At 39.3% G+C, this 26,626-nt stretch overlaps 1 long non-coding RNA gene across 1 annotated transcript in view; it reads left to right on the forward strand.

The window, feature by feature from the left end:
- LOC148186445 (uncharacterized) overlaps window positions 1-26,626 on the forward strand; it is a 185,568-nt gene that overhangs the window by 51,958 nt on the left and 106,984 nt on the right. The window contains exon 5 of the long non-coding RNA XR_015779608.1: window positions 18,571-18,655. This is a non-coding gene — a long non-coding RNA (uncharacterized LOC148186445). The remainder of the gene's footprint in view (window positions 1-18,570; window positions 18,656-26,626) is intronic.

The following is a 26,626-nucleotide window of genomic DNA, read 5'->3' on the forward strand; positions in this document are numbered from 1 at the left end:
TTATATATTAAATAAACTTTGCTTACTTATTTGATAATATATTTCTTACATGTACAGTAGAATTAAAAAAAACAAAAACTTTTTAAAGTATACTTAAGTTTGCTTCATTTATCTGTTCTTGCTCATCAAGCATGGACTGTTTCCAACACATTGACATTCGATTTGTTTTATGTGACTGACTAGAAAACCAAAATAAATGTGACAACTTCTTTCCATCTTTCCATTTGAATTATTTGATTTTGGGTTTTTTTCAACCTCAGTACGCTATTCCTTAACTTTCACATTTTAACTCTTTTTTTATACAGCATAGTAGAATCCTTTAAATTCAGTTATGGCTTTTGGTTTTGTTGTGCCACCTCAAGATTTTCAGTTGCCCCATCCGGCCACCTTTATGAACATTTCTGGTGAGACCACTGCTTTGGGCATTTTCTTGTTGCTGAAACACATGAAATCAGTATGAAAAGGGAAGAAATTACCAAGGGATTACAATTTATTATGAGGTGGACATGAATGTGGACACCAAATTTAATTGGCATTCCAGCCAATAGCTGTCGATATATTTCACTCAGAGCCACAGTGGTCCAGCTCCTCAAACCCCTCAACCACCAGGGAGCCCCTGACTCGACACTGAGAGAGAAAGCAGAAGGGTCTTGATCTCATGCATGAAGGATGTTGTAAATAAGGCGTGAAGACAACAACAAGGCCACAGATATAGCACAGTAGGAAAAGTACCAGGCATTAAAGTTTCTCTCACATCAAACATCTATGCACTATATCTCCCAGGCCCCAGTATAACAGTGTTTTCTCTCAGTAAATTACACATGAAAATGTAGGGTCATCTTATATTTGCGCACTACACATAAATGTCATTACGTATTTAACACAGTTTCACAGTGTGTCTCTCTGACGGTTGCTATCTGTGTCTCTGTCTCTGTTGTGCTGCCTCCCTCTGCCTCTCTCTCCTCCAGTATTTTTTTTTTAATTCTGTCCTCCAGAGGAGATTAGAATAGCAGTAGTCATGAGGGAGTTGTTACCTGGATTTAACTCGACCGGCTGCCTCCATGATTATTGATGATGGTTACTTAAAACGCTAATCCACCGGTTAATGCCGATTCTCTCGAGACGGTGAAATGGAATCAGAAACACCAGGAGGCTATGTTTTAAATGTGTAAATATCATTATTTTTATAGCTTTGTTTTGTTTTATCTCTTATATTTAGATGTCTTAATACAGGAACAAGTGCTGCAAATATGTTTGCCTTAGGTTGGGCCAAAATTGTTAACTACATGCTTTTTTGACAGTGTTGGATTGTATTCTAGTCATCATTTAATGATCTGTTTACACTCTGACAGGAATATATTTTGTCTTGCTTCAGGGTTGTTAACTGAAGATCACGCTGCTAGTGTGCAACAATGAATGTGTTTTATACATTTAAAAACATACCTTATCAACACCATCTCTCATTCATAGTCACCAGCAGCTGTAGTTTTCTTGTCTGTCTGTGTCAGTGAAAGAGGGTTTATTGTGTACGTCAAGCAGCAGAGACAAATATTTCCCATGCATTTTTGTTTCTCGTGGTTAAAAATCGATGCTACATGGATGGTCCGTACCTTTCAAATAATGGAGCGAAATGTCATCTTAAATCTTTCAGTATTTTATAGATTGATTAGAATAACTGAGGCGCAGAAAGCAAGCATTTGCCATTTTCTCCCTCTCATCCTGGATACAAGGATTCTAATTACAGAATGATGTAGCAGATAAGTCAAGGGCACTTAAATATCTATTTAATTTGATTAATGGGCCTTGTGACATTTGTGTGAAGTTGATAGTCAAGAATGTCTTCAAACGTTGGCGGATGAAAACGTGTAGGCCGATTGATTGCGCTCATTGATTTTTATCCCCGCCGCTCTTCGCTGTCTCCACAAGTTGCCCATTAACTGAAATGTGTGAGCATATGCGTTTGACTCTGCCGAGTGTGACTGCAACTTTTCTTTTTCGAGGGGGGAAAGAAGCGGCCCCTCCTGAGTCAGTGGACCGTGATGCATGTGTACGGCAGCAAGTTGTGTCTCGGCGCTGACACAAATGCTACGACACCCTGCTCTGCAAATGTCAGTCCCATCCAATTAAATGGTTGAGTGATGCCATTGCCCACAAGGGGATCCCACCAATAAAGTTCTCTGTTTGTTATCAGCTTTGTTTCCTGTTTTTCCCTTCTTTTTCCGGAGACACTTCTTAGACAAGAGTGTTGTTTTGTACACGCCCCTACAGTACACTCGCAGTGACAGAAAACCTGTGAGCCGTTACAGTACCATGTTTCAAGCTGCGGCAGCCTCATGCTGTTTCTGTGATTCTCCTGGGTCATGTCTGTGCTTGTTATTCATTTGCAAGCAGTTTTGACCACCTACACATTGGCTATATTTACAACAATGTCAGTCTGTAGTCTGTAGTGTTGACTTCACTTTGATTATTGGTTGCTCTACTTGCTGTCAAGCACCCACATTATGCTGCTCGGCCACAGTGATGAAATTCATCCTTGCTGTTCAAGAGCAACCTACAGTCATGGATTTTAGTCCCCGCTGCCTGATTATACATTAGCGAACATTGCACACACAGTTATTTTCCATTACTATATATGCTCTGTTTGTATGTTGCTGTCACCAGTAAAAACACTGCTGTTATTGCTGTCTTTTGTTGCCTTGGAGATTGAGCTAAAAATTAACGTTTGCCACTGTTTGTGGTAGACAAGCTGTAGAATGTCTTTCTTTTGAAGACATGTAGAAAACTTAATATTGTATGCTAACATTGCTAGGTGCCTGGTGGTACATAAATGCCCTAAAATCCAGGTCAGTTACACGGGCATCTTTGAGCACACACTGTAGATCCTCTGATATTCACAAGGATAAAATAATTTCACATAGACTATAAACCATAATGTGTTTGTTCTTGGCTGGCTGTCAAACTAAAGAGGGGTTATTGGCTGAGGAGGAACGTGTGCTTGTGTAAATCCCTCCTTACCCGCCACAGCCATTTCCACATATTAATTAAGCCAACTTACAAACCTGCTGCTTCTAGTAACTGTGCCAATCTGCCACTCTAACAACGAGATGATAAGGCGAAGGAGAAATGTGCAGGCTTTCTCTCTGTTTTACGAGGGAAGTTCTTAATTGGTGAACGTACGTAAATGATAACTTAAGGTGCTGCTTGGATCTCCAGGCAGACTGTACAGATGCGAGGCCCGGTGCTGCCCTTTTCTGTCGGAGGAGGATACACTTCTTATACCCTCACTAAACTCATTAGCCAAAGTCCCTCACACTTATGCATGAAGAAACTCTGCAGGGAAATTGTTTTAGCTCCATCTTGAGATATTTCCTACATTGGGCTTGGTTTACTCACCATTTATTCCCCTTGAAACTAATCCTTAGAAATAGATTCAGATAGTCATTGAAGGAGGACAGGACTTTATGGGACCAGTGACGGTTTTTAGTTCTCTAAAAGGAATTTGATGTTCATTCCAGCATGTTAACAGTCGCTCTCTCCAAAGGCAGCTTCTGCAAAAAGCTGAGCACTACATTACAGGGAAATGTTTGGGAGAGGGGCTTCTCTATGGGTCAGTGGGTAATGCCAAGAAAATGTTCAGAGTTAGACATTTATTCAGGGCTCGTCTTCCATCTGCTCAAAGCAATCCCTATGTAAGAGGCCACAAATGTCAGTATTTAAGAATCTGTATTCGAACCAATTTGTCGACAATGCAAGCAGATTGAACTGCTTCTTTAAGGCTGGTGTAACTGTGGGTATTTTAGGACTGATATTATGAAGATGTGTGCAATGAGCCGACCATGGCAGACATTAAATGCTCCAACACTGTTGGATTTTTCAGGCTCAGCTATGAAATGTTTGCTAATTGACAGTGCAAAGGCCATGTTGTTCTTGGCTTGGAAATGCTGAAACACCTTGGGACAACTTAGCTCCCTGCTAATTCCATGCTTGAGCTAAATGAGAAATTCGGCACTCTAGTCTGTTTTTCTTAAGCTTCGCTGCAGCACTGTTACAACTGGATAAAAAAAAAAGGGAAATGGACATTTGAATAACATTAAAGGACAAATCCACATTTGAAGAGATCAGTGAATTAATAAGAAAGATGAAAATATGTTTTATACATTAATCTTTAAATGCCATTGATGACACGTACTGTTTTTTCCTGACCAGAGTTCTTATTTCAACAAATATTTTACAACTGCCAAGATAAAAACATTTTCATTTGTTGAAGACTTAACAAATAGAGATCATATAATATCAGAATATAAGTAATAAAATTGTTCATATACGGAAACCTGTTTCCACAGTTTACATAATTAAATAAATATAATCAGGAACGATGATAAGGTCTTACAAAACAAGACTCACCTAATCTCTCTCTCTTGATCCTCTTCTGTACTCTTTGTGTCCGTGGTGGAGGCTTGCATACAAAGAATAGGCAGTCCAATAACAGCCCTTGACCTTTTGCTGGCAAATGAGTGGGGAAATTTGGACACTACACCCACTTTTGTTGTGCTACAAATCTGGTCTAAATTCAGCAAAGTATCCCTGTGGGTGTCAGTTTTGAGCAATAATGTAAATAATTACATTAGCAATATACTGCATTGTTAGAACTGCAGAGGACAAATCATATACAGTAAATAATCTTGCACATCATACCTGTTCTCTAACTTACTTGTGCTAATGGTCACATAGAACTATTCTTTTTTTTTCAGAAAAGTTCAAATTAAGCTGTAAAATATTCTTCTAAATTTGTTATTTCAATAATTTAAAATATTTAGAATTTATTTCAGCTTTCAGTAAAAATAAAAATCCTTGGAGTGTGCTCTTAAAGACTGACTCAGTATGTCAAATCGGGGCTTTTTACATAAGAGGTGTCTTATGTTCCTTGTTTACCAAAGCAGATGCATTATCGCACTGATTTTTAATTATCTGAGAAACCTTGACTGCCGAGATATGCTGGTTCCACTCTTCATGCACCAAAAACCTCACAGCAGGGTCAACAGTGTTTCTTCCCTCTGCTAGTTTGTCCAGAGAAATTATCGTTGTGCATCTGTGCGCATCTGTCCACCTCTTTCTATTCTTGTAGGTTCATTTCTTATTTATGGTGCACAGCATTGTTATAGGAGGAGGTTTAGTTTTTACTTTATAACTCATGATGACAGGCATGTTGGGAGTGGGAACACAAAGTCATTAGGAGAGATGCAGCGCTTTCAAATACAAACGAATACAGAAATAGAAAAGACATTATTTTTATGTGTATTTATGACCTCATATGCCTCCGGATCCCCCTCACTGCCTTAAAATTGTCTTTTCAATGATGTTTCAGATTTTTTGGGGCCCCATGCTCATCATGATCAATGTGTCCATGTGTAAAAAACATTAGCTTGATGTTCCTGATGTGATTGAAAGAAACCATATTAGGTCTGACTTCAAGATTAAAAAGCAATGACTTGTACAACAAGCTGAAGTAGACAAATGCAGCGAGTCCCTAAGGGCTTAAGAAGTGTCCGTCAACTGTCTGTCTGTGCCTCACCCTCAGGCCTTTCCTATCCGTTATCAGCTCGCCTCCCTTCAAAGTGTCAAGTCAGTAAAAAGTTGCTTTAGACAGTTGAGAGTTTACTGAGTGAGTGCAGTCTTTGCCTAAGGAAGATTTATTAAATAACAGTCTTTATTTTCCTCAAAATTGGATGCGACAGAAGGGTAAAAAAGAAAACAAATTGAGTATCAAAGCAGTGTTCAGTGGGTTATGTTTGCTTATGCATATATGAGGATTGATGATAGAATAGAATAGAATAGAATAGAATAGAATAGAATGGAATAGAATAGAACAGAATAGAATAGAATAGTCTTTATTGTCATTGTACTGGTACAACAAAATTGAGGTGAATTGGTGCGATAAGGATAAATAACATAAAAGATGACATAGAAATAATTCTCATGTATAAGCATTTCCCTTGTGAATACTGGGTCGGCTTTGTTTTAGAAGTTTTAACAAGGTATTTTATTGTATATCACCAACATTCAATTGTCTGTTGGTGTTAGTATAGTTTTTATATATACATATATATATATATATATATAGTTTTTGATAAATGGTCTGATATTAGTCAGGTCAAGTCAAACTTAATTGGTGAACAGTCATTAAATACAAAAACTGATAAATACCGTAGTGGACAGCAGTAGGAACAAAATAATAGAAAATAGACCATTTTAAGCCTTAAAATCCAGCAATAAAATCTTAAAATCAATCCCATCGGGCCAGTGGTCGAAGTATACTGGTGGTATATACTCCCCAATTTGAAGAGGAGAAGCTGCATTTTGTCTTAACTGTAGACAATAAAGTGACAACTGATCAACGCCTACACAGAATTACAGTAGTTTAGTTGAGAGGTAAAAAAGCATGAATAACTCTGTTTAGGTCTTTTGGTAGGGAGATAGGCCTTTAGCTTTTAAGTCTTAACTGAGAACAGCTAATTTTGACAACTGAACTGATTAATTTATCAAATTTAAAGGAGCTGTCAAATATGACACCAAAATTTTAATTTGATAATTTCTATTTGATAATTACAACATTTTACACAAGGCCAGCTCAAGTCTTTGAAACATACTTTAATTCATTTTTTACAGGGAATGTACACTGATGGATAACTCTCAACCGTCAGCTGTTTGCCGTGTGTTATATCAGTTCATTTAGATTACATTTGTTTTAAATTAATTTTCTAAGCGTCCAAACATTACATGCACTGAATCTGAAGAAACAGGAGCATGAAAAGGCCTGTTGTTGTAACAAGCTCAGCTAAACCAAGACACTCAAGGTCCTCTCAACCGTTCAGTGTGGCCTCGTCTGAAACCTCAATGAGTAAAAGTACTTAGCAGGATCATCAACATTTATTTTTTGTGGAGTGTGTCTGCGGTCTTCTGTATGCTGCTGTTTGTCCTCTGCCCAGAGTGTGTTTGGGGAAAAAAGAAAAAAAAACCTTGAACATTGATAATAGATGTTTCAAAACAGCCTGAGCAGCATAGCATTGAAACCTTTGTTGACATGCATAATTTATTTGAACATGCATCTCCAGGACATGTCAATTATTAGTCTATAGAGGCAAATGTATTGATAGAGTTGGGTCAAATGTTGCCCATACCAGGTGACAGGATTTGCTGTTGCAAGGAGACAATCCTGTCTAATCAGTGGTGGAGTATCTGCGTCTTTGCCTCGTCTTGATCAGCATAGATTTTATGCAGCTGTCCCTGCAATTCTTGTTATGTTACACTCTGTTACATAAATGGCTATCAGATGTCAGAGACTGTGCTGTGTTGCTTATCAAAGACTTCAAAGTCTAAATGTGCTTATCATGGCGGGACATCGCTCCTGATAGCGGCACTGAGTGGGTGAGATCGGACTTTAGATAGAGTAGCGGATAATGTAAATAAACCCATGGCTGCTGCAGTGCCGAGCTTGTTTGTTGTTTTGCAAAAATTTGCAAAAATCATTTCAGCATGGGCTGTTAAATCTACACTTTTGTCGCATGGATGTTTTACACTGATGGACCTGAACTCAGGGAGGAAGGTATAACAACTGGGCTGTAGGAGCTGCTGAATGAAGTATATGGCAATAGCTTTTCTGTCTATTTGCTGCACGAATGACTTTAAAAGGGCCCTAGACTTTTCTTGTAAACAAACAAAAGTTATGTTTGCATCCAGTATTACTCACCAAAATACACTGTGTGTATCATTGAGGTCTCATAAAAGTGATGAATGCATTTCCTTCCTCATAAAACGCTTAATGTTAATTACTCTGTTTCCCTGTTTCCAGTCTTTATGCTAAGCGAAGTTAGCGGGCTGCTGGGTGTGACTTCATATTTAGCTTACAAACAAAAGGTGTGGTATCGATCTTCTCATCAACTTTCAGCAAAAAAGCTAACAAGAGTATCTCCCAAAACTTTTCCTTTATTGAATGACAGGTTGTGTTCCTTAAATCTCAGAGAAGAGGGAAGAAGATAGTAACCATGTCTATTATTAGGTATTGGGTCCAGAAGCACTGTTTGTGGATTGTCAATTCGTCCATACGTCCATCAGCCCCATTCTTGTGAACGTTATATCTCAAGATATCTCCAAATTTGGCACAAACGTCCACTTAGACTCAACAATTAACTAATTAGAATTTGGTGGTCAAAGGCAGGGTCACTGTGACTCAAGTTCATCTGCTTCTTTTGAACGCAACATCTACAATAAAGCATTGAGGGAATTTAAGCAAATTTGGCACAAACATCCACTTGGACTCAAGAATGAACTATTGTGGGTGTTTAAGAACATGACAGATATCTAATAGTTAAAAAAATTGTCACATGGAAAGAGTGGCAACCCAGGGGGTAACAAAGCCGTATAAAATAAGAAGTAAGTCAGAAGTAATAGTTACGGTACATAAATGCAATGTTCCTTAGTTAGCTTGACTTTTTTTATCCACTGATTATTTTGTTTGTACTCCCCCTGGCATTTCAAAGCATATTGCAACAAGCAACCTGTTGAGCATAAATAGCTCTGTGCATGCTCGTAGTTTTCCTTCCACCGATAGAAGCACATGCCTCGATGATTCATGCAAGTATAAAGAAAGCTTGAGTCCTCAGCAGCAGCTCGGGTTTGATTCTGACATGGACCTCTGCTGCATATGGTCCTCTCTCTCTTTCCCCCTTTCCTGTCCGTCTTCACCTGTTCTAAAAAAATGAAGGCAAAAACAGCCCAAAAAATAAACTTAACAAAAAAAAAAAGGTATTGTGGGTTTAGAAATAACGTGGATGCATTTCTTCAGTTTGCTATCTTTGCTTCTCAGGTACATAAAAAGGCAGTCCTGACATGGAGAAGCAAGAGTGATCTCCAAGTGGAGAAGCAAGATAGTTGAAAGAAGCAGACGATAGAGAGGGAGGGTGAGAGAAACGGGGGAAAGAGACGGGGAGACATGCCTTAGGTAATGGGAAAGCCCTCAAGTGAGACAGTAATCTGGATAATATGTCAGGCTGCTCTCAGCTGGGGAGCTTGACGTTTTCCCAATTAAGCTCGGGCGCAAAGGCAGCTTTTTCCCTAATTGTTTAACATGTAGTCGAATGGCCGAGTAGCATGACCCCTAAGCGTGCTCTGTAGATCACAGCGTTGGTGATTGACACAAACGTCCCCCGGGCTGTCTACACAGTGAACTTCATCAGCCTCCAGTTCAGCACTTACACATGTAAAGAGGAACCTGTGGCTCTGTTTAAAATGAGGAGCTGAGGAGGGGAGAGGAGGAGGGATAATGAAGCTGTTATCAATACTGAAGGTTATCAGACATGAGTAGTTTTGAAGGAGTCCATTTATCTTCATTATGGCTCTAAACATGTCATTCATAGATCAGTTACGCCCCTGTTATTGACCATATGGACCAATTCAAATAAAGATTGCCTTATCTGAGCTCCTCATTCAAGGTAACGCTTCATCTCCTGTCTGCTCTGTCTGTTCCTTTAAGTCCTGCAGTGTGTGCAGCCATTGTCACAGACACTGTAGGACTCAAAAGAAGAGAAATGTCCAGTTTTTGTCTTTAGCAGTCCTCCACTGGAGTGGCTGATCACCACTGAGTTTTACTGTGTTTGGCCAGCTTAATGAAACCTTGATTTCCCAAACTCCCTCTCTGTATGTTTCTTCTCTCATCTCTCTACCCAAAGTCTCTGTGCCTCAGCCAGTGCCAGGAGCTGCCATTTGGTTTTGTTTGTAGAGTGCTCAGAGCCAACTGAACCAACAAGCTGACTGATTAAAATGAAAACGGGCCCTCACTCTTGGCCCTCTATTTCTGTCTCTTGTTTTCTCTCTGCTCGGCTGAGGCGGCCTCGCTACATACATTCTCCTCTCATGAATAACGGTGATAAACCTCAATATCTACAGCTCTGCCACTTGAAATAAGAAACTCAATAAAATATAAGAATTGGGTGGTTGTCAGAGTGTGGAGGCTTCTGTATTTGAGGTTTTGAGCTCCAGCACTTCAGCCAAGATTTAACCACAGAAATAGGCATACAGTGCAGACTCAAACATGCAGAAATCCCCTCATCATCATCATCATCATCATCATCATCATTTTCTGTACTCTTGATTATGCAATTGCTCTAAAGTTAAGTATGTAAAAGCATGTGATCAGAGAGGTGCAAATTGGATCAAAGGAGCAGCTGACAAGAGGATCATAACATAACAGTGATAGTCAACGTTGTTTGAATTGTATGCAATTAATTAAAATATCTAAATCAAGAGAGACTGATATATGAATCTAACAATCTCTAGTTAGTTTTTCACTGTCAAAACAAAGAAATAAACCTTGTAAGTAAATACATGACATTTGGAATAATACAAATATTTATTTTCCTGAACATTTTCTTTATTATCTCCATCAGGCGTGAGCTATTCTCGCTTACTACTGGACCAATCAGCCTAAGTTTTTGTTGTCTTATTGACTATTTTATACTGTCAGTGACTGCTGACGCCTCACTCCTCCTAACCAGCTGGTAGAGGCCGTCACTTTTCCAGAAATCGACTCAACTTAAAAACCACTCAACTTAAAACAACAAGTATTTCTGTCTGTTGTAGGCCACATTTTGGCCTCCATCATGGCTCAAAAACTGACATCCATAGAAAAGTTTGGTCTAATTTTGAGCCGGAGCATCTACAGTTGAATTCCATACCTGTTTATTATGATCTACTTAAGTTAGGCAAGACATAGGATAAATAAGTCCCCTTTTTTGTAAACTTTGCGGCCATCTTGACTGTAAGGGAGCGACAGTTCCACCACGTGCAGCTGTGGCGAGTTCTGGCTGTCATGGCTGCGACCCGGCCTTGTTCTGTCTTTCGTACGGCATCATACCACACCAGGAGTGTTTCAGAAATGCAGTGATTTGCCTTTCTGATTTTGTAGACTTGCAGATTTTGTTGTTTTGGTTTCATTTTGTCATTTTTCCTTGATATTTGTTCGTCAACAATAAATAAGCTAGGAGGCTAGTTAAATGGTGTTTTTTTGTCTGTTTTAATTTGTTTTTACTTGCTACTTTGTTTTGCCGTAGCCAATGTTAATAAACTTAAAAGTCTTGAGTGGCGTCCCAGCTGGAACCGGAATCTGCACTCTACTGAGTTATTAGTGATGGGTTAAAATTCAGCATCATTGTTCACAAGAGGAGCACATTTGGCAGCCTCTACAGACACACAAATCAGTGGGACTTAATATGCCAGATTTTCAAGCGTCCTCGTCGCATTCGAATGATAGGATATAGGTTGAAAACTGGAAGAGTGGTGTTTTTAAGTCAAACTTCCGCCTCAACTCATAGGCTGACTCATTACGAAGAACCAGGGTCTGTGTAGGGATGAGTAATTTCACTCTTTTCTTTTCGATCGCACCTGACTTTTGTGTGTCTAAACTTCACTTTGATGCCTGGACAAACACAACAGCCACATGGCATCAGCTGCTGAGGCTTTTGTAATGACATTTGGCTAAGTCTGTTGGACTCAGTAAAAGGACTGCAATTGGCCCGAGTCTGTACCACAATACAGAGATCTTGATGAGTGATGTCAGTCTTTATCCACACCTGAGAACACGCACGCACGAGTCAGTTTTAGCACAATGGCTGCAAAACAAAAGCAACTGTTTTCATGTCGTCCCTGATTAGATGTTTGTGCGTCAGTGATTTAGACTCACATGACTGGGTCTAAATAATCAACTCTGAGCACAGAACAGGAGATTAGAGGAGTTAAAAGCTAAAGTAATGAAAAAAGCAAAAGTCAATCTACATAATCTATAATAATATTTAATCATCATCTAATATCTTTTTCTATTTTTACATAAGCACCTCTCTCTAGAAGGGTCTATTGGCTTATAGCCACTCAGGTACATGCTCAGACAATCACAATGAGCCTCTTCAACCCTTCGGGATGCTGACCTTATAAAAGGACAGCAGCCGCCCACTTTTCTTCAGTGACAGCAGAGGATGCCATGGATAGCTTCATCAGACCACTGCAGAGTTCTGTGGCTCCTGACACAGTCGACTGCTTTGGCTACTGGCTACTGTATGTGCAATGGTGCTGAGCGCACCCCTGCTGGTGTCACATAACAAAGTTTTGTCACACTCAGAAATATGCCACAGGTTTGCAACTGAGGATATTTATCTCTGCTCTTCTATTTGATTGTACACTTTCTTTTCTTTTTTTGCACCTGGAAAGCTGTTAGATTTGACAAACATGGCAGATGCAAAGGAGAAGGTAATGAGGCCAGCTACATCGCTAGTTTTGATTTGCATACTCTGTAAGACAATTTTTTTTTTTCTTTTCTGCATGTATATAGATTAAATTGCAAACTCTGATGAGAGGCATAGTATTTATCTCAGCATGTCTTGCAGATATTGATTATATACTCACATGGCCATAACATGCATTGTTTCACATCAGTCTATGAAAGAAAATACGTTTTTCATCTGTCATAACAAGGGAATAGGTTTTGTTTCACCATTGAGGGTCTTCTGTCAGAAATGTTTTAGCCTTGAGCACTAAATTTCCTGCATTTTGGTAACATTTTATGCACATATTTGTGCTTTTCCTGAATAAATTCATGGTTTAAATGTCTTTAATTTTGTCAAATTTCAAGTCTTGTGCTACTATCATTATTTCATTGGGTGGAACAAATGCACATGGTGTAGATATTTAGGGGGGCATGCCCCCCCTGTGTCGTACTTGAAATCTACTCCTATGTAATTTGAAATGTCACATACTAATTATTGCACATAATGCTTAAGATAAAAAAAAACACCCATAACTCAAATCTGCATTTTAGTCTGTATTACAGTCCTTTTTTAATACCAGAATATTAATTTGCTGGTAAAGATACCTGTCATGCATTTTGTTATTCTGCTTTTAATCCAAGCCCAGAGAAACACCAATATTGAGATACTGTCTTCATTTGCATGTCGGAGAGGCCTGCCAATGCTCTTGCTGGAGCACATCTTTTTTCTCTGCATTTTTATTTTTGCTTGACTTGCTTAGAGCTGTCATTCACCATGATTATCCAGAGAAGCCCCCAAAAGGCTGTGATTGCATTTTATTCGTGTGTACAGAGGTTTGGCCTGTTAACTAGATGTCATAGTAAGAGGGTGAAAAAATAAATCTGAGAGACAAAATCATCATTTGTTCAGAAAACAGACAGGAAGTGTTTCTACTTGTGGGTTTCAGGGTTGGGATCAGAACTATTGTGAACAGCATCCCACTGTTGAATTTAGAATTGCCATCTCATGTTCTCTGAGGGCTTGGACAAGCATTTATAACAACAACATTTCAGAAGGAAGTCCATTCATTTCTGCTGAATGGTCATGATCTGTGAATTTGTTTGTGATGGCAGTTGTTGGCCTAGTTACTCAAAAAATGTCATTAATCACTTATTACTTGTTAATCTTTTCAAAAGTGATGTTATTATTTACTACTCTCTGCCAATAATAATTGTTTACGCTATTCGTTATATTACTTTTCTGTTACACCCCACAAAATCAGTATTATGTCTTTCTCTTCCAAATTCAGACTTCGTATGTGGCCTATTTGTGATTGTCAGGGGTAATTACTGGCAAGCACAGCTAAGGCTAGATAGCTTGCACATGATTTTTCACATGTGGGGTCTTCTGTTGCCTGTGACCAGTTTTTTCCCAAGGATCTATCTGATAAACAGAGAGTCTAAATTTAATCCACCGCATAATCCACAAGCTTCATTAGTTCTTTGCTGCTTGTAGCCTGCAAATGTCCACAATTAAAATTCATTTCTGGTTGTTAAGCCACTGCAGGGCTGCAGCCTTTTTCCATGGCCGCAGGGTTGTCACCTTTGATTGGGTGTATTTCAACGACAAACTGCTTGTTTTGCTGTCCGTTGTATGTTTTAGTAGGTTTAAGATTGTGTTTTTCGCAGTTGAGCAACAATGTTCTTGTCAACTTTCTTCCTGACAAAATCAAAGTCATGGGAATATTTCAAGCCACTGAATGGACTCTTTGTAATGTGCACGTGCAATGATTATGAAATTATGAAAATGAGTCCGGGATGTGATTAATTGTTAGATTTCAAATCAGTAGGTGGGATGACAACTTAAGTAAGGGTGTAACAAGTTAATATTTTGGGGGATAACGTTAATATGATTACTGAAATTTTATTGGTTATTCTTTTTGACTGGTTGCTGGGACAAGTAGTATATTTACTGTTACTGCCCACCACTGATAATGGCAAAGACAGTTTGTGTGATCTTCAACAATGATGTTCAAGTTTGTTTCACTGACCAAACCAAGAAGACACTCGGGCAGATAGAAGCAACAAAAAAAAAAGCTGTCTTAGTAAAGATATAGTATGCAGGAATTGTCTGTTACTTTGTAAACACATCATTCAAACCTGGCCCCTCATCCCTACACTGCCTGTACATACACTTCAAGCTACTGCCGAAGGAACGTTACATTGTAGACGAAAACTTGATGCTTAAGCAACTGCCAGCACTTTACCAACAGAGAATAGGCCAACTTGACATCATTCATTCCCATCTTTACCTTCAGTGCTCGTCAGCAAAACACAAAGCCAACCAGACTCTCATTTTGGAATGAGCATTGTCCATATGGCCATTTTGCCATCTTAGAATTATATGGTTCTTTCTGTGTTTTGATCAGTTTTGAGATTTTGAGCTTAGAAGTTTTGCACACCAAATAGCAATAATGATTTGAACCTTTTTGTTTTCTAAATAAAAAGTCCAAAATGGATGTAACTTACAAAATGCCTCATGTAATGTTAATTTGTTGTCAAAAAATAAGAATATATATGACTATATTTTGACAAAAAAAGTCTCAGATGGAACCTTAAAATTGTAAGGTGACAGTTTTCCTCTCTATAATTAAGTTTTTTTGGTGCTGTGTCTGCGACTTTCATGGCTTCCTCTTGGATGCGTGCTGCTTATGATCTGGCACCTGCTCCCGACCTCACCCAAGGACTGTTGTTGGCTGGGGGCTACACATCACAAAGATTGACATCCAAAAATCTCTTGAATACAGTAAAATAAGAGGAAAATAAGAAACTACAGGCAGAGGGAGAGAGAGTCCCTGCCCACAAATACACTTCACCACACTTCTAGTAGGTCATAAGTGAGAGGCATTACTTTTTTGTGAGTCTATTGTTTTTTTTTTAAGAAAATCCTGCGTAGTATACCTTAAACATCATCATATTTTACACAGTATATCCCTTTTCTGCAGAATAAGAAGCAACACCAATAGAACTTTTGTTCCTCTATTAACTGTGGTAGCTGCTGCGGGTCATACACGCAGTCTTTACACCACCGAGCTTCCAGCACCACCTATTTCACAAGGACGTAAAACTCACTTCTGATGTGCCACTTTCAGGTTTGACTGTGCACAAACTCTCCTTTGCTTTTAATATGTCAGGAGTTTTAAGGAACTTTCACCCATACGTTAGACATCACATACTGTTCAGACAGACACAAAGGCAAACGATTAGCTCGCAGCATTACCTGAATTACAGGTTGTAAATTAGGCATCTCTGCGGCTGAACGTTTCTCCACTCAGTAGGATTGAGCGCACACTGCGAGTTTCTGCACTCGACATGATCACAGACCTTTGTGTGATAGCGCAGGGCACAATAGGTGACATCCTTAGTAATCAGCACCTGCTGCCTGTGACAACAGAGGTATATCGGCAGATGACATGTCATGTGGTCACATACTGTGTCATGATGTGTGGGTTTGAGAAGAGAGAGAAATAAAGGTGTGAGTCTAGACTGGAGAGGGAGGAGATCTCAGTGGGAGATGGAGAAGCAGTGGCTCCCATGCGGCGCTGCTAGTTTGTGTGAATGGCTAATGACGAACAAAGTCATCCGCAATTCTCATATGGGATAGGAAGTCATGGGCGTTAGCTAGCACCCTTCCAGATGCACCAAAGCGTGAATGTCTCCTGTTGGCAAAGTGCTACAACACCTCCCACTGTTTGAGGCAGATTTGGCTATGGATGTGTGTCTGTGTGTGTGTGTGTGTGTGTGTGTGTTATTTAGGAAGCTAAATTATATTGCCAACTCAGACGTGCTATTTTGACAGTAAATCTGCACATAAACCAAGTGTATTAATTATAAAAAATAGTGATCCGCTCTTCGATTTCAGCACTCCGCTCTATGCATTGTTTCCCATACTCCTTATCTATTTCCTCTCCCGTGCACAGGGGTTCAATTAAATCCTTCATTATCATTTTCTGCTTACCTCCGGGTTGTCAGATGCAAATTGATCCTCTCTCTTTTCTACACTTTTTAATCAACATCAGCCTAAAGAAAAACAATGCCTCCCACAAGGTAACACTGTTTGTCTTCGATACGTAGAAATCAATGTCTTGCATTACTGCAGTGTCCGTTCATGGCAGAGAAGCTGCAGGATCTCATAGCTTCCAAAGGCTCTGACCCTTTGTTATTGTATATCCCGGGGTGGGAATGAAGCAGTTTGCTCCGTTTGAGATCTGAAGGAATACACGCACACACACGCACACACACACACACACACACACACACACACACACAGACACACACACACACACATTCACACACATTGTCCTTGAGCATTTAAGAGAGCGTCTTGTTGAGACAAGGAAATTTCTTACCATTCTGCATTTGTTAGAAGTTTTCTGCAGAGGCAGAAAGAGGTTTTTTTCTCCCTCTTATACTGTACATTTAAGCTGTTATTTTTTTCCTGTATTGTTGTTGTTTGAAATGTGTTAAGCTTTTTCTCAGTCTCTTAAAGGCTGTATACAGCTGATAGTAAAATAACTAAACCCTCACAAAGTTTGTAATCGAATAGAGGAGCTGGCGGGTTGGGCTGGTGTGAAGATTTTCAAACCAGTTTTATATTAAGCCAAATACCAGACAAGCCAGGTTATCGAATGTTACCAGGTGCCCACTTGACTCATCAACCACTCTTGAGTGGAAAGTAATGACACTGTGTTTCAACCAAAAAATAGCATCTGACTGTTGTGTCACATTGGAGATCTCTATCCGCATTGAATCAGTTAAAATTACACAAACTATATAATGTTAGCTGTCAGCTTTGTGTTTGAGATCAGACTGGAGACGTAACCACAAAATGTGTGAGAGGGCTACTTTCTATCTTCCTGCGCATTTCTTTTTAAAATGAAAAAACACACATTGTGTACTGTGACATTTACTGGAAATTACATAGAATATAGCAAACACCAAGTTGCCTGATGTTAGCTTGTTATTCGCAGTGGTCATTTAGCGTAACCAGAAACGTTCATCTCCAGTTTTTTTAGTAAATAAAGGAGACATTGTGTAGATAATTTTTCATTTTAACTGAATGAATTAGCCATTTTGTATCCATTGGAGCACATTAAAAGTGAGTGACAGATGTAAATAGAAAAGTGGTGTTAGGCTCTTGTGAGCCTAACTCTGCTATGTCTCCTCTCGTCACCCCAAAAAACACATGAACTCTAGTACTCAAACACAGCATGGTCGCTCCTCCCACCTCTGCCGAAATTCTCCTTCACGTTGCAGAAACCAGCCTGGGAGGGTAAAATTCAAAAATGTCTGTCAGATACTATAGTGGCTCTGTTTGTCCATTTATAAACATAATATCATATTAACACACTGTAATATTACTTTTGCAATGCACGTTGGGTTCAGCGTTATGATGCAGTTGCCACAGATTGCTGATTTAGGCTACTTTTCAGTGTGCCAGAACGTGTCATAATGACAAATACCAGTTCAGCTGCTTTTCATAAAATCGTACCAGTTTAATCTCCTACGGGGAGGCAAAACCAGAAATCGATCCAACACCGACGTGAACATTTTTTTTTTCAGCCAGTTGCTCTCAAAGGACTTTTGTGATGCAATCAGACATTATCTTTTAATAAATAGTACTGTACAATACAGTGTTGTGTTGTGCCAGTTCACACTTCTGAAGAGCTGGCTCAGAGTTCTTTTACACACATTAAAATGAGCTAGCTCATGTTCATAGTTCACAATTTGAATTTTGAACTTAGTTAACAGTCCCAAAATATGAGCTAGTTTACGCTTGTTTCTTCCATGTTATTTAATGAGCTGCACTGAGCAATTATTTTTAAACAGAATGTCCTCCAACCCACACATCCATCCCCAGCCCCCAATCATTGCCGCTTACTGTATACTACTTACTTTATTACTGTATACTATTGTGTACTTACTTTCAAAAGCAAAGAAAAAACAATGTGAGTCTATGTTTTACAGCTTAAACCGTGAACCAAATGTATAGCTGTTTAAAATATAAAATGTATTTGTTTTCAATCAAGCTGGTACAGCCTCCACCACTGGCTTCATTGTAGACAATAAAGCTGAAAGATTTGTTATTATTTCAGTTCTGCAGAGCAAACCATTTAGAAGAAGCAATAATGAGGGGGAAAAAAAGAGCAGGCCTTTGTGGCTGTTAGTTTCTGGTATTACCCCTTTGTTAATGATTTCTTGGGATCATCATTTACCTGCAGATATTTCCCAAGACTGGGCGGATGCTTCAACCCCATGTGTCGTTTCAAATCCATTGCTGATGATCTGACTTGTTTCTCAGACCCGGTAGGTACAATTTGCATTTTAATTATGTGATTTTTTTTTAATGTGATTTTTTTTTTTTCTTCTGTTGTAATCTGTACTGATTTGTGTATAAAAGTCAGTCAAATGTCCATGTGACCTGGCTTCAGCAGTACCAAAGGTTGCATTGTCTGGAACTGTCAGTAAGAGTCAGCCATGCCAATGTTTTGCTGTGGCATAAGTTGCAAACTGATAGGTTAAGTTCACCGTTTACTCAAAATCTGAGGATGTTCAATGTGAGTGCTATTTTAGCACATTCATGCACAACACTGACAGTATGTATTCCTGAAATACAAAACAAGACATTTAACTCACATTTTTTTTCCTCATATGAAACGGTGATAGTATGTCCACTAAACATATATTTCTTATGTATTCATTGTTAAAACACTGCTTTTGTAGATTACCTCTATACTGATTCAATAGATGAGCAGTGTTTACTGGAGGCCTGTGTGTACGGATGTGCTTCACTTTTTGGCTCACTGAGTTCCTCAGCAATTACTTAAACATGTACATATAATTTTTATGGATTGTGCACTGATAAATTGAAGCATCATTTCCCGTGTGAGTTTTTTGCAAAGGCTCAACCTGCAACCAAAGCTAGTTTTCAACCACTCAGGCTCGGGTTGGCAATTTGATCATCATGCATCTTATTCTGTGACATTTGGGAAGTTAATGGTAGACTCCAGTGTTTGAAACCCCAAGGCTAATACAGTGTTCCTGTTTGGACTGTTGGTTTTTATTAAATTTAGAAAGTGATCTGCTATAGCGCAACTGAAATTCTGTTGTTTTACGAAAAATGCCTCTGTAGGATTCAGTGAACACACACACACACACACACACAAACACACACACACACACACACACTTTAACAAGGAAGACAGTGAGTCACTTACCAGTAGCATACATTAAGAACGAGGCATAATACAAAGGGCAGCAGGTGAAACTTGGCTGGGAAAATGCCAATTTTAGAGTTAGTCAGGAGGAGTGAAGGTGAGCACAGATTTTCTGGTAGTACAAGTTTATATTGTCACGACATATTAACTCTGCAGCGGTTCTGAACAAGCCATATTGTGTACGTCACACATGAGGTGGTAAAAAGTAAGTCAATAAAAAGACTTACCTTCAGTTCTAACTGGAGAATGTGCAACCTGTCTTTACTGCATCTCTCCAGCAGAACAAGTCCTCCAAATTGAATGACATAAAATCTCAATCTAGACCGACAGGCAGACATAACAAATCTCTGTTGAAAAATAAATAAATTTTATGGTGCGATAAGGTAAAAGTCAAGATTTGGTTTGGTTTAGTCACAAAGACAACTTGGTTAAGTTTAGGGAAAGAGCATGAATCAGGCCAGCGCTAAAATAAAATGTTTGCATTGTACATTTCTCCAAACTGTGGATTTGTTACATTGATGATTTTCATGCAAATGTAGTTCAGATTATTCAGATTACATGTGTATAAAGTGAGTTCTCATCAGGACGGGAAGAGGACTTTGTTAAACCGAGGACAGACAGCTGCCAAGCGGTTTTATTTATTGACACATTTGGAAATTTCCAGCCATGTTTGTACCGAGAAATAACTGATATTTTGATCTCAAACTTGGGGTTTTCTAACCCTAACCCTAAGTGTTTATGTGCCGAAACCTAACCACACGTCAAACGTGCTGTATGTAACTCTGCAGAAAGATAGTTGATTGTTGAGTTTCATTCTCACGTCATCAAATACCAACATTGAGGCTGACGCAATCAACTGTCTTTCTCCAGAGTTGCATACAGCACCTTTAATCCTAATGTTGTCACAACACAAATTCAAACCTAAAGAAACCATAAGTTTCATTTTGTCTGCAACATGATAGTACAAATTTAACATATCCATGGTTTGCAGAAACCTTCAATGCCAACATTTATGCTGTTGTTTGCGTTGAATAACTTCCTTTGTTGAGAATAGAGTAATATCAAAGCAGACTTTCTCCTTTTCTTCCATCATAATTTTCATATCAATCTTGCAATATCCAGATACTTACTGCCATATTAACTGAGGATCTACATGTTAAAAGGTGTGTAGTGGCATCCAGCAGTAAGAGTTGTAGATTGCGACCAACTAAAACTTCCCCTATGGAAGGTTGGGTTTGCCCCTTCTGGGCTACTGTAGAACAACATGGCGGACTGTGAGGGAGAGGACCCACTCCATATCTCGGTATACACAGCTCGTTCTAAGACAACAAAAACACAACTGCTATTATTTTAAGGTCATTATAAACTAATGAAAACATAGTTTATGAATATAATATGCCATATCAGCCAATAAATGCCCCTACATCCTACACACAGGATCTTTACTACGCACTGGCTCAGCATGGGTCATAACAGTTCAGTTTCAGGTCCTGATGTCAGTGGAACTTCAGCAGGAGAATATAAGCTACAGTATGCTGTGAGCTGCGTCTCATTATCTGCTGAGTGTTTTTCCTCCAGAGAAACAAAAAAACTGCAGTGCATATTCAACACTGGCTTGTTTTTTTTTTTTTTTTAAATACTTCACAGTATAGCCCCTGCCTTTGTTGAGTTTAGTTAAATATTTGGTTCTGTGTTAGCACTGCAGTGTGTGTAGCTCGTACATGCACCATTCAGCAGCAGCGCCGCTAATTCAAGTGAATAATTCGGCCATGTCTGGCTCTAAAAATGATCCTTCGAGCATAAGCAATCATTTTTTATACGAGATGTGGTCTCAGTTGTTTGACCATTATCGTGACGCACGCAGTAAGAGATACAGCTGTCAAGAGGCCAAATGAAGACTTTAAGTTCAGTACGAGGTCAACCCTGAAACAATTCATGGTTAAGTGACAGTGCTGTCGTCAAAGCTGCATTTCAGAGACGCATTAGAGAGAATCATTAGTGAGCCACGCCGAATGTCATTTTAGAACCCCTTGTATTTAAAACACATTGCAGTGTTGATGTTGTTGTTATTGTTCAGTGTCACCTTCAGTATTTATTTTCGGAAGACAATAAAAAACACCGCCAGTTAAATCATGTATTAGTTGAAATTCATGAAATAAGACAATAAGTCTTTTTCCCTCTCTGGTGAGTGATTTTTTTTTTAACTACAAAAAAAAAAGTTTCCTTTTGAGTCAGCTGTGGAGCCCAGAAACGAACGCGTCCACATATTGTTGAGTGTTAATGAATACCCAGCTGTCCCATGTGTTTGCAGTTTGAATTATAGGAAATGGGGCCAGCTCTCTTCTCAGTGGAGCTGTACTTTGGTTTTGATTGTTGAATAGGCAAACATAAATTGAAACTGTCTATGATGGTCATTGTTGAACTATTCAAATAGCTATGTGAGTGTTGAGGTAATGAATGGTGACACAGTCAGCTCTTGATTACATATCACACTTCAGACACAATGGGCTTTGAAGCAACCCACTTTTTTTTTTTGCTGGATTGTGTTTTTATTGCTTATGCGTAGCGGCCTTTGATAAAAGTAGTATAAAAATGAAATTCCACCGAAGCACAAAACAATATGTGTTTATTGTGCACAAAACTTCAATTACAGTAGATATGTTGCATTGTTTTATCAATACATATTTATTCATTTGAGCCACCAAGCCTGAACACGCTGACTTTTATTTACACATTTCCGTTTTACGCTCAACATATGTTGCCACTATCACAATGAAACAAGGGGCTTGAAGATAACCAGAAAGCAATCAACATTTGGCGGCACTTGTCAACCTGCGAATGATTTATGTCCGATCGCAGCTCTTGGTTTGCCTCTCCTCCTGCCAGTCAGCGGCTGGCATGTTGTTGTGAAGCAGAGGTGCTGCTCACGGTTTGATTGGAGTGGCGTGGAGCTGCAGCACATGAAAAAAGAGCCAGTGTCACCTTGTCACTCTCGGGCACCCTGCCAAACTGCTGGCGGGGGGTTGGAGTGGGCATGTTGCCGAGGAGGGGTGTGTGTCGAGCACTGTGGTGATGAATCATTGTGCCACTCTGCGCTCTCCCCGTATCCCTCCTCTCCCCCTGTCTGTCCCCGCACCCCACCCTCCACCTCACCCCATCACTAACACTGTAATTATCCGCCTGTGGAGGGTGGGACATCTGCAATAACACTAGGGTTTGATCATTTGTGTGTCGTGTGTGTGTGTGTTGAAGACGAGGACGAGGGTGACTCACTGGGAAAAGGAGAACAGTGTTGAGGAGGGTAATTTAGGGTTGAATTGGTAATCCTGTTGTTCTGCGTAGCTAGCAGCTCTATCCTGTTTCTTGAGTCATTTTCACGGCAAATTCACTGAATCTCAATCCCTGCTTGTCAGGAAGTTTTTAGCAGGTGGACTTTTCTTGCGTGTGTGCGTGTGTGTGTGTGTGTGTGTGTGTGTTTGTTCTATTGTTTGTTTTTTGTTTTGGTTTTCTCTTTTTTGTCAATGGCTTGTCACTCTATCTGCTGTAGGTTGTCATATCTATAATTGCGTTTCTATTATTTTACTAATTTTTATCTATTTTACATTCCATCGTTTCTCTGTTGTTGTGTAATGATTGTGATAAATGTTGGGACCCACTCGTAAACCAGTTGGCTTATCTTAAGGGGTTTTATCCTTATAAACAAATTTGAAATATATTTCATCACAAAGTTTGGTCAGAGGACCTGTGCAGTTCACCTCAAGCTCTCTCCGAGCCATTCGAGGCCCTCTCCCACTCCTCCACACAAATCTCCACTTACTCGAGATCTTGCAGTTGATCGAGCTGGGGTTTATGTGTGGCAGATCTGATCAGAGACTGAGGGTTGAGTGTGAAGTCACCCAAGATCAAGGCCTGCGCCAAACTAGATGTTCCCATGGCAGCAGGGCTGTCACAACAGCCAAAGCTCTGTGGTGGAGAGGAGAGATGGGTGGAGGTGACCCTGAGGGACTCGGGGTGTTGGCGACACACCTGCTCAGGGGCAGCAGTGGCTGCTTGCGATCAGGAGTGAAAGTTATGGTTATGATGCTTCAGCAACTCTGGACTTATACTCAGTAGTTCAGTGATGGAGCGAAAAGTAACTCTGCTTTTTCTGTCAAATACTACCATGATATAAGTGGTTTATTGACTGTTGATAATAAGAAAAGAATTCATTGACTATTGGTCATTTAATGGGTGATTAGGTAAATGTATATGTGAATGTACTGAAAGGTCTTGCAGGCTCTCAATCCTAAGTTCTGTTTTGTGCCAGATGGTAGATATAGTTTGCAGTAGGTTTGCCTGTAAGGAATTTGTCTTGGTGCTTTGATGCATGATACAAAATACAGTGCAAAAGAGACATATTATATCATCGGAAAAATTACAATAGAAATTATGTAAAAAAATATATTTAGGAACTACATAAAATATCAGTTTTCAGGTGTAAGAGCTATACAGTTTTCATGCAGGAATGTGCAAAAGTTCACAGTACGAAGTATGAAATAACAGAAAATGTGTGGGGAGTTATTAGGGATGTGTTAATTGATGCATCACATTCCTAAAGATACACAACAGTACAGACAGGGTGCAAACTACAGAGAAGCCAGGTGGAGATTTATAAGAAAGGAGCTCCCCGGATGATGATGATTTGTGAAATTTTGGGTGGTCTCCAAAGTATTGACAATATGCTGTTTTGCCATGCATTTCCATTCTGCTGTATTTTGATTGTCATGAATCATGTGTAAAATGACACTATTGATGTATGCTGGTTTGTTGATATGTGACCCTTTACATTTAATATCCTAAATGTACCAAAAAATGAGATGGGTAAGTTTAATTGTTGTTGATGAGGACTTTATTCCTTGTTGGCAGCGTGGTGTGCTCTGTTTTTGAATTAATGCTTTTACATGTGCGTTCATAGGCTGTTTTGTTATTTGACATACCCGTGTTTTATTTGTGCTAACAAGCTTTATAATATAGTACATCAATCTACAGAGTATTTAGTTGGTCATCATATCATCAGAGCCTACTCTGATGTTTGGTTTTGGTGAATTAACTGATTATTAAATATCAGATGTAATAAGCTAAAGCAAGCAGGCCTTCGTGTTTGCAGCCATGACTGTTTCTTTTCAATAAGGTTTACAGTCAGTCCAGACAGAAAATAAGATTATTTTGATATCTCTAATAATTGACATTTATGAAGGATAAAGGGCAAACTTCTAAAATGTGAGGATTCTTTACTTTTCTCTGATTTTGTAATTGTAAATTGTATATTTTAGGGTTTTGGACCGTGAATTTAAACAACATAAGGCATAAGTAACTTCACTTTGCCCCTGAGAAATCTGCGATTGGCATTTTCCCCTTTTATAGACTGACTTATTAATTTATTAATAAGTCAGTCAATAAGTCAGTCAATAATCCTGTCCGTCTGATTTAAACAAGTATCTGCTGTACAATCTGAATTCAAACAAAATTTTGAAACACAAAATGTACAACTGGAAGTATGGGAGAACTTACCAGAATAGTCAGTTTGACTTTTTCCTGATATAAAATGCTGTTTCACATCTGAAGCATTCTCTTTACTTTATTTCTCTTTTGCTATAATAGACATCAAACCACAAACTCCACATAGTCTGTATTTCTACCTTTCTACAGATTGTGAGTGAGAAACAATATGTGGGACTGAAACTTTCAGTGCTCTTTTCTTTTCGTGGCCGTGCCTCAGCAAGGTCACTGAAGTGCACTGCTAATTATCACCTGAGGGCGCCGGCTCTTCTCCGGAGACAAGGAAACCCCCACCCACCCTGCCACCCACCCAGCCTATGCATTCATGTGCCTGAGGCGAGTGGCGTGTGTGTTGGCATGTATGTGTTTGCTTATGTTACATCTGTTCATGCGGAGTGCGTGTTCATCAGTATGTGTGTTTTCTGTGTGAGTGATCCCTTGTGGATCGTCATGGTGCTGAGGTCTAGTTAAGCACTTTTTAAGACAGCTGCGCTATCTGTCTTGTTTCGCTGAATTCCCCCCCTGATTTCTGTGAAATGAGACTATATGAGAGACCAGCCGACATCTCATTTGAAGACTAATTAGGTTATTCAGAGGGCGGGCGAGGGCGTGCATTGTGTTAATGGTTTAATATGTGCTCTTTGAGATGATGAATATTGACTCACATTTTTGCTGCATGGGTGAATGAAAATACTGTGTTATTATGTGTGTAGGGTAAATGTTCCATTCAGGTCCTGGTGGAGGCAATCTGCAAATCTCAGCTTTAAAATACTCACAGTATAATTGGCGGGATAGACTGTATATCACACTGCACCATGTTTGCTGACACACAGTTGATTTCTCAAGGATGAAAAAAAAAAAAAAACGATGACGGTGAAATGCATTCAGACAGCAGAGGCAGAAACATCTGTGAAGTCAAGAGTGTGAAGATGAGATAAAAAACCCTGTCTTTTTGTCTCTCCTTTCTAACTCTCTCTCATGTACGCATGACAAGGTTAAGAGAAGGTTGTAAATTTAAAGAAGCTGTAATGTGATGGCTGACTTGAGTTTGCGACACGCTGAGTGTTTTTTTCCACTTGATGTGTGTGTTGTTTAGGCCACACTAGGGGAGATGACACAACATGCCATACATGTTGTCCCCACTCAGCTTGCTCCTGTTACTTAGTCACCTCTTGAGGAGTGGCATAAGATACTTGTGTGTAAACATGTAGAGAAAGATGGAGAGAGCTTTAAACAAAGGCTACATTCAGTGTGGTGCAAATCCTTTTTTCCCTCTGATGTGACACAGCTGGGGAGGTTTTACAGAGTAGTATGGACACGGAAATCCAACTTTTTCCAATCAGATTTTCGCCATTTTCATATCTTGTCCTAAATTCATTATCTTATCCAAATGCTGGTCATGTGACTATTGTGAGAACTGTCCTATCAGATTTAATGTGTGTTTTTCTCAAACTTCCATGGTTTTTCCATGTCATACTTAACTGCCAAGGTGCAGATCACTCACCATAGAGTGTCGGAGCAG

Source organism: Plectropomus leopardus, chromosome 18 (assembly GCF_026936395.1).
Source record: "Plectropomus leopardus strain MGB_pleo_1.0 chromosome 18, ASM2693639v1, whole genome shotgun sequence".
Classification (NCBI taxonomy): domain Eukaryota; kingdom Metazoa; phylum Chordata; class Actinopteri; order Perciformes; family Serranidae; genus Plectropomus; species Plectropomus leopardus.